General features: G+C 44.7%; 1 long non-coding RNA gene across 1 annotated transcript; it reads right to left on the bottom strand.

The window, feature by feature from the left end:
* Positions 1-4,914: 4,914 nt before the first annotated feature.
* LOC309362336 lies at positions 4,915-15,792 on the bottom strand. Its single transcript, XR_014164923.1, has 3 exons — positions 15,506-15,792; positions 6,724-6,797; positions 4,915-5,231 (listed from the first exon to the last, which is right to left on the bottom strand). It is a non-coding gene; the product is annotated as an uncharacterized lncRNA (long non-coding RNA).
* Positions 15,793-17,761: the final 1,969 nt, after the last annotated feature.

The raw sequence follows: 17,761 nt of genomic DNA, 5'->3' as shown, positions 1-17,761 counted from the left end.
GTGACCAAAACTGTATACAATACTCGAAATGCGGTTGCACTATAGTTTTGTAGAACAGTATTACAAAACTGGCTGTTTTATTTCCAAATTTGTTCCTAATAATCCCCACCAAGAAGTTGGCTCCTGCACACAGGTTCGTCAGGGTGTAGGATTAGAGCCACGTCTTCTCTCCAAAAATGTGCTCTATTTTATATGTGAGGGTTTGCTTTCCAGGATGGATAAAAGAAAGTCCTTCGTGTGAGGCAGAATTAAATTATGGAACTGGCTCCCACAGGAGGCAGTGATGGTCGGTCACTAAGGGGGTTTAAAAGAGGAGGAGACATATTCCTGGAGAAGGCTGCCGATGGCTACTAGCCATGATGGCTCTGCTCTGCTTCCACAGTCAGAGGCAGCAATGCTTCTGAATACTGGTTGCTGGAAACCATAGGTTCAGATCCTGTGATCAGATCCTGCTTGTGGGTTTCCCACAGAGAACTGGATGGCCACTGTGAGAAGAGGATGCTGAACTGCATGGGCCATTGGCCTGATCCAGAATACTCTTCTTACGTTCAGTCTGAAGGGGCATCAGGCTAGGAATGCATATTCTGCTTAGCCCCCCTCCCCAGCTGTTTTTTGGTTTTTTGTTTTGTTTTTGGAGAGAGAAATCTCCCTCTGGAGCACCAAGTCTTCTTCAGGAAGACTCCCTCTGGAGAACCAAACAGGAAGCAGCCTAGGTCAATCTGGACATCACACACATGTTGCAGTGGCCATGTGCTTCTTGGCAGCCAGCTGACCATGTCTGATTGCTGGGTGGTGAACGGCATGTGACTGACTAGAGGAAAAGGGCTATATCTCTTGAGCAGGGAGGGGATCACATGTTTGCTGTTCAGTGACAGCATTGTCAAGAATCTCGATCATATGACCACCGATATTCAAAACAGGTTCTGAAGACCTTGCCACAATTCACGCCAAAGCAAAGAGGTAGTACAAGAGGGCTGTGAGAGAGATGGAAGCACATCAGCTGCTGGCCACATGGAAGCGCAACTAGTGATGTGAGGTGAGAATATTCTCCTGAGAATCTTCTCGAGAATGAGAATATTTTCGAGAACATTCTCTGCTAGAAAATTCTCCGGAGAATGTTCTCCACAAACTGTAAATGCTAATGTAAGAACCAGTTTTACAACCCACATTTAAAAAATCTAGTAAATAATAAGTCAAGCTGTGATATTGCCGGCATAAGTAATGAATAATGATTTTTTTTTATCCAGTTACATTACTGGGCATTGTGTCATTCACCATTGGCAGTTCTGAAATGTGAGCTACAGAAAACATTTTTTTTTTTTAGTTTTAAAAATGCTACTCATTTAATTTGATGAACATTTGAATTCGTATGTATTTCAACTATGTGTAATAGCCTTTTTTCTATTTTGGTATGACCTTATTCTTAGCAATTCTATACCCTTGGCCATATAGTGTGATTTAAAGGACTAGAAGATCACTTTGAAAATGTGATGCCTTTGAGCCCCCTTACAAAGCAAGAAGAGAAACAGCTGAAAGAGGCAGTTAAGAAAAGAAAAGAAATGGCATTGCAGCCAATTCACTTTGCTGCAAATATCCTTGATCCCAAGTATAATGGCATTCATTTATCACAAGATGAACAAATTCAAGGTACTGAGTTCATTGATCTCAAAATATCAGCAAGTGCACCAAACGGTGCCCAAGATATTTTGGCAGAGCTGGCAGCACACCTTGCTAAGGGAGATTGTTTTTAGCAGGTCATATGTATTGAAGTGGGGACGCGGGTGGTACTGTGGGTTAAACCACAGAGCCTAGGACTTGCCGATCAGAAGGTCGGCGGGTCGAATCCCCACGACGGGGTGCGCTCCCGTTGCTCAGTCCCTTCTTCTGCCAACCTAGCAGTTCAAAAGCACGTCAAAGTGCAAGTAGATAAATAAGTACTGCTCCGGCGGGAAGGTAAACGGCGTTTCTGTGTGCTGCTCTGGCTCTTCAGAAGCGGCTTAGTCATGCTGGCCACATGACCCGGAAGCTGTACGCTGGCTCCCTCGGCCAATAAAGTGAGATGAGCGCCACAACCCCAGAGTGTCAGTCACGACTGGACCTAATGGTCAGGGGTCCCTTTACCTTTACCTTTATGTATTGAAGTCGGTTGCAAAAGTGGATGCAGTGACTTGATGGAAGGGAACATGCTTTGGTTCAAATCTTAGCGGAGTGGCTGTGGACATTTTAAATATGCTACCAACGACAGTTGCAACAGAACATAGCTTCAGTACTTACGGACTTATTCCTTCAGCAAAAAGGAATAGGCTTACTGTAGACAGAGCAGGAAGGCTTACATATGTAGCTCATAACTTAAAACCCCTAGAAGAGAAGAAAACGCAGCTTCTAACAAGCTCATTGAATTTTACACAACCATCAAGTTCGTTCTATGATCTCGCAGATGATCAGTGTGGAACTGAAAGCTCTGTTAACAGTGGAGATGAAGATGGTGACTTAACCTCTTAAGATGTTTGAGGAGTCAATATAAATTTATAAACATTTGAGACTTGTTACTTAAAGCCTACTTTTTAAAAGAATTTATTTCTTGTGACAATTTAATTTAAATTGTTATAATTTAAATATGTTGTGTGTTGCCTTACTTGTCTAAGCAGATAGTAATTTGCATTTCTGATGTTATGTAACTTGTCATTACTGATTATTTGTGCTTTATTTTCTGGAAATAATAGCATTTATTTTAAACTTTATATTGATTTTATTAGTGTTGCACTGAAAATACTGTACCATGTAGATATGCTTATTAAAGAACGTACTCATGTAGCAGACCTGAGGTTTTTTATATATATTCCTTCAAAAGCACGTCAAAGTGCAAGTAGATAAATAGGTACCACTCCAGTGGGAAGCTAAACGGCATTTCCGTGCGCTGCTCTGGTTTGCCAGAAGTGGCTTAGTCATGCTGGCCACATGACCCGGAAGCTGTACGCCGGCTCCTCAGCCAATAAAGTGAGATGAGTGCCACAACCCCAGAGTCATCCGCAACTGGACCTATTGGTCAGGGGTCCCTTTACCTTTACTTTAAAAGCTACATTTCATACACACAGAACATAATTAGAAATCAAAGTCGATGGTAAATATATGGTTAAAGGCAGGCTTAGTGATTAACGTGAGTCATTCACGTTGAATTTTCAGTTTTCAGTTTGGTGCAAAAAGAATCAAAGAATGTGAATTCACTGCATTGCCCCATTGAATAAAAGTATCTGTACAGTTTTTGGTTGCCATCTGAACAAGTTTACCCTTGAATAAACATGTATATTAACTAATTATATCATCTTCAATGCATTAAAATTATATCATTTTCAATACATTAAAATGAATATTCTCCCATTTTAAATGAAAATTCTCTAATATTCTCATTAATCGAGAAGATTACATCACTAAGTGCAGCTATGGAACTCACTCCTATAGGGGGAAGCAGTGGCGACCAACTCAGATGGCTTTAAAAGTAAAAGGTAAAGGGACCCCTGACCATTAGGTCCCGTCATGACCGACTCTGGGGTTGTGGCGCTCATCTCGCTTTATTGGCCAAGGTAGCCGGCGTACAGCTTCCGGGTCATGTGGCCAGCATGAGTAAGCCGCATCTGGCGAACCAGAGCAGCGCACGGAAACGCCGTTTAGCTTCCCACTGGAGTAGCACCTATTTATCTACTTGCACTTTGACGTGCTTTCGAACTGCTAGGTTGGCAGGAGCAGGGACGGAGCAACGGGAGGTCATACCGTCGCGGAGATTCGAACGGCCAACTTTCTGATCGGCAAGTCCTAGGCTCTGTGGTTTAACCCACAGCACCACCCACGTCCCTTTCAGCTTTAAAAGAGGATTGGACAAATTCATGGAGGGCAAGACTACTGATGCCTAGCAGCCATGATGGCTATTCTCTGCCTCCATGGTCACTGACTGTAAGGCTTCTGAATGCTAGTTGGTGGAAACCACAGGAGGGGAGAGTGTTGTTGTATGTACTCGGATCCTGCTTTGGGGGTTCTCTTTGGAGCATCTGGCTGGCCGCTGAGAGGAGGAGGATGCATTAGACGGACCATTAGCCTGATCCAGCAGATCTGGCCTTCCGTTATCAGTCCTTATTTTTAAAACCACAATGAAGATGACAGCAACAACTTCAGGACTAATTCCCTAGTGCTTTTAAGATGGGACTCTTAAAGGAAAGCGATACACTTCTCTATCTAATGTGGCATGGCCTTATTCCCACAAAGGCACGAGGCAACCCTGCATGAGGAGAGCAAACAAGACACACACACACATTTTATATCTGATGGCAGCAGAAAAATATGTATTAGTTTTTCAGATGTTGAAAGGGAATTGCATCCAGATGGGTCCAGGGTCAGATGTGGTGACACCGGCTTCCTATTCCATGGTGAGCAAATGCAGAGGGATCCCTGGGCTTTTTCTTTCTTGCTTGCTTTAAAAGGAAAAAAAAAGCATTCACAGTTTGGGGTTTTCTTTTTATGAGCTGTTTGTTTCAACCATCTCTTTGCTCATGACATTGGCGCTGTTGCCCCCTTTCTTGACCCCCTCCCCCCAAAATGCATACACACTCCACCCCTGTGGCCAATTTAGCTTTAGGGAAACCTTTCCTTTACTTCTTAAACCTCCAAATCTGATGCAGAAGACACATGAGATGATTTACTCTTTTCTTAAGCCTTCCTTGGGTTCTCCTAGCCTCAATGGCCATGCGTTCTCCTGTTATGTTCTTATGTAGTCTTGCCATCACACCCTGAAAGAAGACTCATGACACAACTTTGGATGAAGCTTATATTTATCAAAATATCACAGGGATCTGCAAAAAAAAAACAAAAAAAACCCGATGACCTGATTAACCAAAATATCATGATAGTGACATAACAGAAGTTTAGAAAGTGATGCACGGCACAGAGAAAGTTGACTGAGACAATTTTCCCCCTTTTTTATAACACTGGAACTGGTGGATATCCAGTTTGAAGCTGAATGCTAGAAGATTTGGGACTGAACAAAGAAATCCTTATTCATGCAGTGCATAGTTAAACTGCGGAACTCCCTTTCCTAGGAGGCAGTGATGGTCACCAAGCTGGATGGCTTTGCAAGAAGATTGGACAAATTCATAAGGGAGGCTATTGATAGCTACCAGCCACAATGGCTGTGCTCTTCTGCTTCCACGATCAGAGGAAACAAAGCTTCTGAATCGCAGTTCCTGGAAACAACAGGAGGGGAGACATGCTTTTATGTTCAGGTCCTGCTTATGGGTTTCCCATTTGGACATCTGGTTGGCCATTGTGGGAAGAGGATGCTGGTTTAGATAGGTCCTTGGCCTGGTCCAGTAGGCTCTTCTTATGTTCTTAGTCTGGGTAGGGCAGCTTACTAATTTGGAAGGGTGAAATCTGTCCATATTGGGCATGTTTGCAGGCATTGCCTGTGGTATCAGAGGAAAGGATTAGAAGCAATCTTCCCTCCTGGGCCTGAACATCTTGGGTATCTGGTAATAACAAGTGAGATCTAAATGGAACCCAAGCCAGGAATCTGGTGGCTGCATTTTCGACCAGTTGAAGCACCCAACCAGCTGGAGCCAAGGAAAGGATTATCAGTTCTTGATCCAAAATGATTCTGTATCCAATCAAAAGAGGTTGTCCCAAAGGGTTTGGGATTAGGCCTTCCTCTAATTCATCCCTGCAAATTAATATTGTATCTCAAGGACAAGCAGCTTACTGAAAATAATCAAAATTTGAGCTGCTGCTTCATTTTCTTTCTTTCTTGTTTTCATTCCCCCTTCTAGTTTTTCTTTTGCGCCAAACTCTGCCAGGCCTCCTTAAGCCTCTCTACAACCATGAAGGCTAGCCACCTGCTTTGTAAGTAGCAGATACCAAGATTTCACATTTGCTCAGCACTCCAGATTGTGGAAACCACAAGACACCATAACTAGTGACTTGAGTGAATGGAAACAAGGAAATAGAAGCCATTGCTTGGATTCTATACTTTTTACAGGCAGTGAACATTTTGTGCACATCCAATTGACACGTGACCACCAACATGCATGGTGATTTTGGCCCCGGAAGGGGGCAGAACAGGGCAGGGGCAGAATGGGCTTAAGCACAACCGCTGACACACACAATGGCCCTGCATATGTTGCTGAACTCTATCCTGCAACCCTGATGCCAGATACTCAAGACAATTCACTCTATCTGTGTTAACCAGAAGAGGCAAAATTGTGATTTACAAAAGAAACACAATTTGAAATGGCAAAATAAAAGGGGGTTGTGGTTGTTGCCTTCTTCCCTTTGCTGATTCTCTGCCACAATGGCTATGCTCTGCCTCCACAGCTGTGGTTCATCTAGTCCAGGGGGTAGGACTAGATGACACCATGGGATCCCTTCCAGCTCTACAATTTGATGGTTCTCTGAATGCTCCCTGTCTGGGGTGAGAGATACAGAAAGGAAAATGATATCACAGGTGTGAAAGGCCTCTTTCTTTTACGCAATCAGTTAATTGATTTAATTTCCTATTGAATGATACCCTAAAACCATCTTTTTTTTACCCAGAGACAAAAGCAGCTTTCACACCTGGGAAAACCTTGAACCTTCTGAGCATGGCCCCAGAACTGGGAAAGGCCCAAGGATAATTGTTCACCGGCTGCCAAACATCAAGAGGTTAGCCTTTTCCAAACAGCAATTTTGCAATTAAACATCCACCAATAATGTCTCTTCCATTATTCCTAGGAAGCGTGAGACTCTACAAGGCAGGAGTGCTGAGGTCTCTTTCGATGCTGCAGTTGCAAAAAGGAGGGTTTGGCAATGGTAAAATCACAGTTCTTAAGTCTCTTAGCCAGTCTCCCAGTAATTTTCTTTCTGGAGCATCTCAGCTTTATTAACTTTTATTTTATTTTCAAGTATGCAGATGAATGCAGAGATCAGCTTGCAAGCACACATCTGGGCAACAATGCAGAAATCCCAGAAGCCCGACTAAGAAAGTCAGGATTAGGGTCTTCATTAAATTATAGAATCTTACCATTGGAAGGTACCGCCTGGGGTCATCTGGCCTGACCCCTCTGTAATGCAGGAATCGAAGCTAAAGAATCCCTGTCATACGACTGTCCAAACTCTACTTAAAAACCTCATGTCAAAGAATAATGGAATTATACAATTGGAAGTACCCCCAAGGATCATCTAGTCCGATCCCCTGCAAGGTAGGAATTATAGAGAAAGAATCCCTGACAGATGGACATCCAACATCTGTTTTAAAACCTCCACTGAATCCTAGAATTTCAGAATTGTAGGGTTGGAAGGGAACCCGAGGGTCATCTAGTCCAACCCCCTGCAATGCACTGCTTTCTTTGACTTAGTACCTTCCAAGTACTGGCCACGCCAGTTGGGACTGATGAGTACTTCATGATAGACTGGCAGGTACTTTTGGCTGGCACCTGGTTAATAGCCCGATTCATATTTTATATTTCTGACAACTTGGCTGATTGGCCAGGCTAAAACAAATACAAGAGACTCTTCCCTGTGCAGGGGTAGGACTAGATTACCCTTGGGGGTCCCTTCCCACCCTAAAATTCTATGATCCTTTAAAAATGCTTTCAGATCCATTTACCTTTGGCTGGCAGCCTGGACAAGAGGCTGTCTACTCCTCTTCCCATAACCATGTGTTTATTTAATAAGGCTTAGAATATTAATTTAGCCAAAATGAAGGATAACTACCAGTAGTCTGAATGCAGAGGCTGGAAGAAATATGCCCAAGTTAGAGTTACCAAACTCTTACCCTGCTTGCAATCCATTTTCAAATTCTGGGGCCAGATGAGCAAGTTCAACAGTTGCAGATCTCAGACAGAGATGGCTGTGGAAGGTGCAGTGCACAGAATGATTTCTGCCACTCCCCAGAAGAAGAAAACACATGTGGTGGGGGTAAGTGACTCCCCACTGAGGGGCACAGAGGCAGCAGTGTGCGGAGGTAACAGGATGTCCCAGAAGGTGTGCTGTCTTCCAGGTGGAAAGATTCGTGATGTGACAGAAAAGTTGGCAAGACTTATAAAGCTCACTGACCGAAACTCCTTCCTTCTGATTCATTTCAGTATACAAGATACTGCCAGACACAGCCTTCAACATATAGCCTGGGACAGTGGGACTCTGGGTGGGAAGCTGAAGTGTCTTGGGGCACAGGTGGTTTTTTTCATCACTCCTTCCTATTGAAGGCCATGGCCCAAGAAGAGAGGGGAAATCATTGGAAATAAACCACTGGCTGTGCATGTGGTGCCACCAAGAAGGGTTGGGCCTCTTGGACCATGGTCTCTGCTTCCTGGAGGAAGGAATTGAGATGGGTTGCATCTTACAGTAGATGGCAAGAATGTGTTTGCTAAGAGTCTCGCAAACCTGATCAGAAGAGCTTTAAACTAAATCCTGAGGGGGAGGGATATAACACTACAGAAGACAATAGAACATGTAGTATTGGAGATAATAGCTTCAATGATGCACAGGAAAATGAGATGGTGCTCCAGAAACCTACTGAAGAGCAGAGAACAACAAGAAGGAAGCAGCTGGAGGGAATGATTTGTGGTTTCAGTTGTTTCTATACTAATGCACAGAGTGTGGCAAATAAGCAAGATGAATTGCTCTTAATATAGCATGGCAAATATGACCTAAGAAGGCGTTGTTGAAACTTGGTGGACTGGATTCATGACATGGAATGTAAGAATTGAGGAATATAACCTGGAGGCCAAACAGGAAGGGGGGAGAAGGAGGATAATATGTAAAGGATGTGTGCACTTGTAAAGAGATCCACGACTTAGAATCATAGAATCAAACAACATTTAGTCCAACTTCTGCAATACAGGAGTCCCATGGAAGGCAGATTAAGAGAATAATAATAATAATAATAATAATAATAATAATAATAATAATAATAATAATTTTTTATTTATACCCCGCCCTCCCCAGCTAAGGCCAGGCTCAGAACGGCTTACAAGGAATAATAAAAACAAATTGAATGATTACAACTTAAAAACAAAATTAAAATACAACATTAAAATATTACAACATTAAAATAAAATGTAGCCTCAATGCAGGAGGAGAAGGAAAGAAAAAAAGAAAGAGAGGGAGGGAATCAAATTGGCTCCAAGCCAAAGGCCAGGCGGAACAACTCTGTCTTACAGGCCCTGCGGAAAGAAATCAGATCCTGCAGGGCCCTGGTCTCATGAAGCAGAGCGTTCCACCAGGCCGGAGCCAAAGTTGAAAAGGCCCTGGCTCTGGTTGAAGCCAATCTAACTTCCTTAGGGCCCGGGACCACTAGGGTGTTGCTATTTATGGACCTTGAGGCTCTCCATGGAGCATACCGGGAGAGGCGGTCTCATAGGTACGAGGGTCCTAGGCCGTGAAGGGCTTTAAAGGTCAAAAGCAGCACCTTAAATCTGACCCTGTACTCTACTGGGAGCCAGTGCCATTTGAAAAGCACTGGGTGAATATGCTCCTGTAGCAGAGACCCCGTGAGGAGCCTCACTGCAGCATTCTGCACCCGCTGGAGTTTCTGGGACAGCTTCAAGGGCAGCCCCGCGTAGAGCGAATTACAGTAGTCAAGCCTGGAGATGACCATCACATGGATCACTGTGGCCAGGTCGGGGCGGGAAAGGTAAGGGACCAACTGCTTGATGCGGCGAAGGTGGAAAAATGTCGCCTTGGCTGTTGCTGTAACTTGCACCTCCATGGAAAGGGAGGCATCAAGGATTACACCCAAACTCTTAACGGAAGACAATGGCACTAATTCGGCCCCCGCAAGAGAAGGGAGTTGGTCCTTCATCCCCATGCCATCCCGACACAGCCAGAGGACCTCTGTCTTCGAAGGATTTAGTTTCAATCGGCTCCCACGAAACTATCCAGCCACAGCTTCCAAGCATCTGGTCAGTGTGTCCGGGGCTGAGTCAGTGTGGCCATCCATCAGCAGATAGAGCATACTGGTGAAAGCCCAGCCCAAAGCTCTGGATAATCTGGGCAAGGGGGCGCATAAAAATGTTAAAAAGCATCGGGGAGAGAATTGCACCCTGCAGCACCCCACACACCAAGGAATGGCGCAACAACATTTCCCTCCCTAGTGCCACCCTCTGTCCCCGACCAGAGATAAAAGAGCACAGCCAGTTACGGGCTATGCCCTGTATCCCCACGCCTGTGAGGCAGTGGTCCAGAAGATCATGATTGACCATGTCAAAGGCGCTGACAAATCTAAAAGGATCAGCAGTCCTGACCCGCCTCGATCCAGTTGCTATGGAGATCATCTGTTAGGGCAACCAGAGCCATCTCGGTCCCAAAACCAGGACGGAAACCGGACTGAAATGGATCTAAAGCCGATGTTTCCTCCAGAAACCTACCAAGCTGTTCAGCAACCACTCTCTCATTTACCTTACCCAGGTATGGAAGATTTGAAACTGGGCAGTAATTGGATAGGTCTAAGGGATCTAATGAAGTTTTCTTTAAGAGTGGACACACTACTGCTTCCTTCAGTTCCCCTGGGTATGTCCCCGTGTCAAGGGACAAATTGATAATTTCAACCAGGGGGGTCCGCGCAACATCTGGACACTCCCTAATCAGCCAAGATGGGCACGGATCAAGGAGGTGGTGGGCCTACCAACTTGGAGGAATCTATCCACATCAGCAGGGAGTATCCGATCAAAATGGTCCAACACTGGACCTGAAGTCAGTCGAGGGGCCTCCAGTTCAGTAACTGTATCTAAATTGGCAGGGAGGTCACGGCGGAGCAACAGGACTTTCTCCGCAAAAAAAGCTTGTGAATGCCTCACAGCTGTGGGTCAAATTTGTGCTTAAATTTGGTTGTCCTCCTAGGACGTTATTGACCTACCGTAATTATTCTAAAATGTTGTGCCGGGCGAGAGCTAGCGGATGCAATGGAAGCTGCAAAGTAAGATTTCTTAGCAGCTTTCAAAGCCATCTCATAAGCTTTCATAAGCTTCATATAAGATGTTCTTGAGGCTCCGTCACGAGTCCGTCGCCATACTCGCTCTAGCCATCTGAGATCCTGCTTCATTTTCCGGAGCTCCTCAGTAAACCAGGAAGGAAGGAAGGAAGGAAGAGAGGGAGGATGAACCAAACAAGTGCCTACTTAATCAGTCCAGTGGCCCATCTCGTCCAGCATCCTGTTCCCACAGTCACCAACCAGGCTCTGAAATTCCTTCCTTCCTTCCTTCCTTCCTTCCTTCCTTCCTTCCTTCCTTCCTTCCTTCCTTCCTTCCTTCCTTCCTTCCTCTCATCTTGGACAACTCTCTCCTCTATGCATTTGTCTAATCCACTATTAAAGCCATCTAAACTGGAAAAGGAGGAGGAGGAAGAAACAGGAGGAGGTGATGGAGCTTCTCAACTCCCTCCAGCTGCAACACCAAATCTCACAGGGGTGAGGCTGCCCCATAGACAGACCCATAAAAAGGCAATTAGAGAAATTGGACAGATTTATATGCACCCCCACTCCACCCGGTCGCTCCAAGGTCACTAACCTGTTGGTTTTATTTGCCTTTAAATGCTCTGAGCAATCAGTGGTTGGTATGAATAATGAATACAGAGGATTGCTCAGAAATGGGGTTGGGGTGGATTGTAACATTTTGTTGAGAGGAGGGTCCTGATGGATCAGGCCAACGGCCAATCTCATCCAGCAGCCTATTCTCACAGGGCCTTCCATGTTTCTTTCTATCTCATCCTTCCCTTTCCATTCTTTCACTGCACTTTTGCCTCCTCCTTTTCCCTGCTTCCCACTCTTCTCTTCTAGCTCTCACTTTCTCCAAGTTTTTCTAGCCACCCATTTTAGCTGTGACTTCTGCATTGCAGGGGGTTGAGTTAGATCGCCCCTGGGGTTACCTTCCAGTTTTAAAAATTGTATGATTCATTTGAGGTTTCTAAGCAGAGCTTGGATGGCCACCTGCCAAGGATTCTTTAGCTGTGATTCCTGCCTTGCAGGGGGCTGGGCTAGATGACTCTTGGGGCTCCCTTCCAACTTGACAATTCTGTGATTCTATGAGAGTCAGCTGGCCTCTGTCAGGGCATGGCTGGGCCACCTCCGTAGCTGTGCAGCTCCATGAAGCACAATGAGAGTTTCAAAATGCAGACTCCCCCTAATGGAATCAGCACCGCAGAAACAGCTAATGTGAGGATAATGCATTCCCAGCATTCCTGTGGCTACACAGATTCTTTCCATCCTTTCATCCTCCTGCATTGTCTTCTCTTGGCAGTCATCTGGGAAACAAGTAAATTCTGGGCGTAATTAGACTTAATAATCCAGTGGTTTTCTTTCTGCCCATCATTCACTGGTGAGGGGAGATACATAGATGATAGATAGATGGTAGGTAGGTAGGTACGTAGATGATGATAGATCAATCGATCAGTAGATAGATGATAGATGATAGATGATAGATGATAGATAGATAGATGATAGATAGATAGATAGATAGATAGATAGATAGATAGATAGATAGATAGATAGATAGATATAGATAGATATAGGTAGATGATAGATAGATTAGATAGATATAGATAGATCATGTATTTGTGGGGGTGGGGAGGAGAAGGAAATATTGTTTTCTCCCATCTTTTGCTGAGCCCAGCCCAGCCCATTAGATTTCAATTTGCTTTTCATGGTTGCTAGCCGTAATGTACATTTTCTGCCTCCACAGTCAGGAGGCAGCAATGCTTCTGAATACCAGTTGCTGGAAACTTCAGGAATTGATAGTTGCTCTTATGCTTGAATCCTATTTGTAGGTTCCACATAATGTCCATCTGGTCAGCCACTGTAAGAACAGGATGCCGTACTCTGCAGGCAAATGAGCCCTCCTGTGGTTTCCGGCAACTGGTGTTCAGAATCATGATGCCTCCAGCTGTAGTTATCGACAACCCTTTCCATGAATATGTCTAATCTTCTTTTAAAGCCATCCAAATCCATGGCCAGCACTGTCTCCTGTGGGAGTAAGTTCCACAGGTTAACTGTGCACTGCACATTTACTCCTCCAGCAATACACCTAAAAATCTTCTTAAAAACCTTCAGTGAAGGAGTCTACCACCTTCTGAGCTAGTCTGCTACACTGCTGAACATCTCAGAAAATCCTCTGGAGCAGCAGAAATCAGCCCCTCAGATATTTTAAGGTGGGTATTTCCCACACACACTCTCAGTCTTCTCTTCTGCAGGCTAAGTACAAATGAGATAATTTATACACAAAGTACTCTATCTTCCATTTGACAGCCCTTTAGATATCTGAAGACAGCCATCATATGTCCTCTCTAATATTTCGTTGCATCTTATATTTGTTGCATCTGATTATTCCTGCCTAAAGGGACCAATTGGAACCAATGTAAAGTTCTGCATTTAGGCAGGAATAATCAGCTGAACAATGATAAGGCAGAGGACACCTGGCTTGCCAATTGTACTTGTGAAAAAGATCTAGTGGTCTTAGTGGACCACAAGCTTAACAGGAGTCAACAGGGTGATGCAGCAGCAAAAAAAGGTAAGGCTATCCTAGCTGCATCGATGGAAGTCTAGTGTTTAAATCAAGAGAAGTCATAGTCTGGCTCTATTCTGCTTTGGTCAGAGGCCACCTGGAATACTCTGTCCAGTTCTGGGTGCCACAATTTAAGAAGAGTATTAGCAACCTGGAACCTGTGCAGTGGAGGACGACCAGGATGATCAAGGGTCCAGAAACCAAGCCTTATGGGGAACCTCAGAGGCATGATTCTTACATTGAAAGGGATTGGACTAGATGACCCTTGGGATCCCTTCCAACTTGACAGTTGTGTGATTATATCATTCAATGTAGTGCCAGTTGCTCAGGGAATCTGTTCTCCAGAAGCCTTCACTCAACGCTTTTGGCAAGTCTTTGTCCCATTACATTTGAAACATTAAAGAACATTGCTGTTTGGAATTGAGTTTGGCAGGCAAGCTCCTCTGGGAGGGATCAGATTGATTTCCTAAGTGAAATGAATTTTGGGGAGGGGATTCAGTCTTGTTCAACACACTAATTGCCTGGTAATGTGATTAAATAATCAGTACTTAGGATGATGCTAAGAGCTTGTTTTGGGTGTTGCCTCTGGTGGCCCTTAATATGTGGGGGGGCATCTGTGGGCAGCACAGGGATGGATAAGAGCTGTTCAAAAGTGGAATAGATTCCCTTGGAAAGTGGTGGACTCTCCTTCATCCCTACATATTAAATCTCTGCTTCTTAAATTCAGTTATGATCCCTGCATTGCAGGGGGTTCAACTAGATGACCCTCAAGGGTCTCTTCCAACTCAACAATTCTATTATTCCATACCCATTGGGAACCAAAGCTGGATTCACCCCAACACAATTGCATCAGGTCAAGAGAGAGAGAGAGAGAGAGAGAGAGAGAGAGAGAGAGAGAGAGAGAGAGAGAGAGAGAGAGACAGTGACCCCAATAAGATGCACAGTGCAGGAATTATTAGAGCAGGAAATTGCAAGTGATTTAGAAATAATATTCGGGGCAGGGTTTGTTGTGGAACCTTCAACTTAATAATTCAGAACTCTGCAGCATTGGAAAGTGAAGTGACACAGGTGAGGAGACAGCACTTTGGGGTTCACTGCCTTGAGCTTTCAAGCCCTTCTCATCCTTCCTGGAATGATTTCCAGCACAGCAGAACTTTGGGTGGACTTAAGAACATAAAATGTGAACACAAGAGCCTAACCCAAGCCTGTTGCATCAGACCCATGGCCCATCTAGTCCGGCCTCCTGTTCTCACAGGGGGCAAACAAACAAAGACCACTCTGCCCTCCTGTGATTCCTAACGATTGGTATTCAGAAGAATTTCTGCTTCTGATCATAGAGACGATCATTGCCATTATGGCTAGTAGCCCTCAGTAGCCCTCTCCTCCATGAAGCTTCACAGAGGCATCTCTGTCTTGTCTGCACCTGGGCAGTCCTCTGGTGACAAACATTGCCAGCCACGCTTAAGGCTCCATGGGATTCCCTTCTGCTGATTCCCTCTCCCCAAAAAGCCCAGCTGGTAGTCAAGGGTACAGTGTGTCTCACACTGGAGATTCTATATGGCTGTTGCAGCTGGTCATTGTTAAGAAACGTTCCCCCCTTCTCCTTTTCCATAACATTATTTTGTCAGGCAGGAGTAATACAGGTTCACCACAGGTTCAAAGGGAACTAAACAGGAGCCAGCAGCCATTTTCGCGCCAGGGCCCCTACTCCTGGTTTAGGACGTCTGGGCTGCTTCCTGCTTATTTATCTATCTGTTTCTTTATAGAATTATTTGCATACCACTGTATCATGACAATATATATCACAGAGAGGCAGAGCAACAGAAAGTCACAAAACCATACAGTAAAATCATAAAAAATTAAAAAGAAATTAAAAGAAATAGGATTAACAACAAACATATGCAGGCCATTGTGGGAGGGTGTCTTCTTAATTGCCTGCACAGGCCTCATGGAATAGCAAACCTTTCAGCAGACATTTAGAAGAAGACACTCACAAATAGTTGAACTAGGTGGACCCCGTCCGACTCTTCAGTTCTATGAATCACTGGAGGTTTTCAGCTGGAGGTTGTTTGGCTGCCTGTCAGGGATTCTTGAGCTGCAATTTCAGCGGTTGGATCTTGGAGAACCCTTCCGACTCTACTATTGCTTGGTGGCTGGCCTCTTCCAACAGGAGCACAGAAAAGACAATATGCAACAGTCACACAGAGAGACAGACATTCAGGAGTTGCCCCCACCTCACCCCGTCAAGGTTTCCAACCTGGGCCACACCCTGGCAGAGATAAAGTACTGTGAAAGAAATTTCGCCTGTAGGCCAAAGCCTCAGCATACCATCATCAGCCTGATCCAGCAAAAGAGGAGTGTCCAAACCAAGAAGGGGAATTTCTTGGTGGAAAAACCCAGCAGAGTTTGCTGGAGGGCAACCTGTCCCATTTCTGTCAAATTCCATATAAGGTATGAGGATACACCATGCAAGGCAGACTTCCAAGGCTTATATTGCTCTACAGCCATAGAATTGTAGGGTTGGAAGGGATGCTGAGGATCATGTAGACCAAACCCTGAAATGCAGCGATCACAGGAAAAAAACTTGGTAACTACAGTGGTACCTCGGGTTAAGTACTTAATTCATTCCAGAGGTCCGTTCTTAACCTGAAACTGTTCTTAACCTGAAACACCACTTTAGCTAATAGGGCCTCCTGCTGCTGATTTCTGTTCTCATCCTGCTGCTGATTTCTGTTCTGCCGCCGGAGCCTGATTTCTGTTCTCATCCTGAAGCAAAGTTCTTAACCTGAAGCACTATTTCTGGGTTAGCGGAGTCTATAACCTGAAGCGTATGTAACCTGAAGCGTATGTAACCCGAGGTACCACTGTATGTGACCATTTAGCATCCTGGTCTCCCTCCTCTGCACAAGTTCAACTTAATCAACTTGCCAATATCTGCTCCTCTCTCCCAATTAACCTCCATCTCCAGGGTTTGCCCTGTGACAGCACCTGGGGCCACCTCCAGGTCTCCAGTTTCAGCCCTGAAATCTCAGGATCTGGGATGTTCCTGCCCTGGCAATGTTGGCTCTGAATAAATGTTGGAATTGGCTCTGTTGAATTTTGGCACATTTCTCTCCCCCTCCAGCCCCCTACATGGGTGTTGTGTGATTCTTGCAGTGAGCAGCATTTTGTGAACAGAGCTGATCTATTTCCATCCGATGAGCTCATTGCTGGGCTGGAATTTGCCCCCAGGGGATGTTCTACTCACACGCTGATGTCACTGAGCCAAATCCCCCCCAAAAAACAACTCAAGAGGGTCTTCCCTCCCTGGAGCTGTCAGTAAATATCTGTCAAACAGAAGCAACACTGGACGTTTGCAGCGAGGAGGGAACTCTGGAACCCGAGACACTGTTTTCAATCAAAGCCTGCTTCAAAGACTCACCACAACCTCCCTGGATAAAATAAGAACCCAGCTGCCTGCAACAGTTTTAAATCCATCACTGAGAGATTAAATTCTAAAGGGATTTGAGCTTTTCAATATACACAGCCCAGCCTTAAGTACCTCTTCAGTTTCTGCATTTAGGAAGTGGGGAGGGTGGGAGTGGGATGGAGAGAAGGCTCAGAAAAGGCCTGACAAACTCTTCATATGATCTCAACCTTATTCTGGTGATAGTCATATAACTTGCAGAGTCATATAATTGCAGAGCTGGAACGGACTCCAATTGCAGCTAAAGAATCCTTGGCAGATGGCCATCCAACCTCTGCTTAGAAACCTCCAAGGAAGGAGTGTCCACCACCTTCTGAGGGAGTCTGTTCTGTGGGATAGTGCAGTCAAATATAACTAGCAAGCATAAGACTAGTTAATACATGAAGGGGTTAAGATCATAGAATTGTGCTCCTAGACTCTGCTAGGTCACACAACTCACCTGGAAGAAATTTATGTTTCCTCATTTGTTCATTCTCCTTTCACCAAGCAAACTGACCATGCCTAAGATTGCTCCCTACAAGTTAAGACTGCTTGTGTGGAACTAGTTCACTATCTTTGGTGTCTCAAGATTTCTGCCTGTGTTTACTTGCGCTGCATGGATAAATGCATGAACCTGACTTTTGAAACTTTGCAAGTAAAGAATTTTTAAACTTACTAAGGTGTGTGGTAGAAATGAGGAAGCTCTGGTAGTGACTCAGAGTGGGATATTTAAAAGGTTTAACAGCCTATATTCCCATGCTACACAGCTGCTCGCTTTTGTGACTTTAAAACTCTGATGCGAGCT

This window comes from Podarcis melisellensis (genome assembly GCF_964234715.1).
Source record: "Podarcis melisellensis genome assembly, chromosome: Z".
NCBI classification, from domain to species: Eukaryota; Metazoa; Chordata; class Lepidosauria; order Squamata; family Lacertidae; genus Podarcis; species Podarcis melisellensis.
This window is presented reverse-complemented; position numbering and strand designations above follow the sequence as displayed.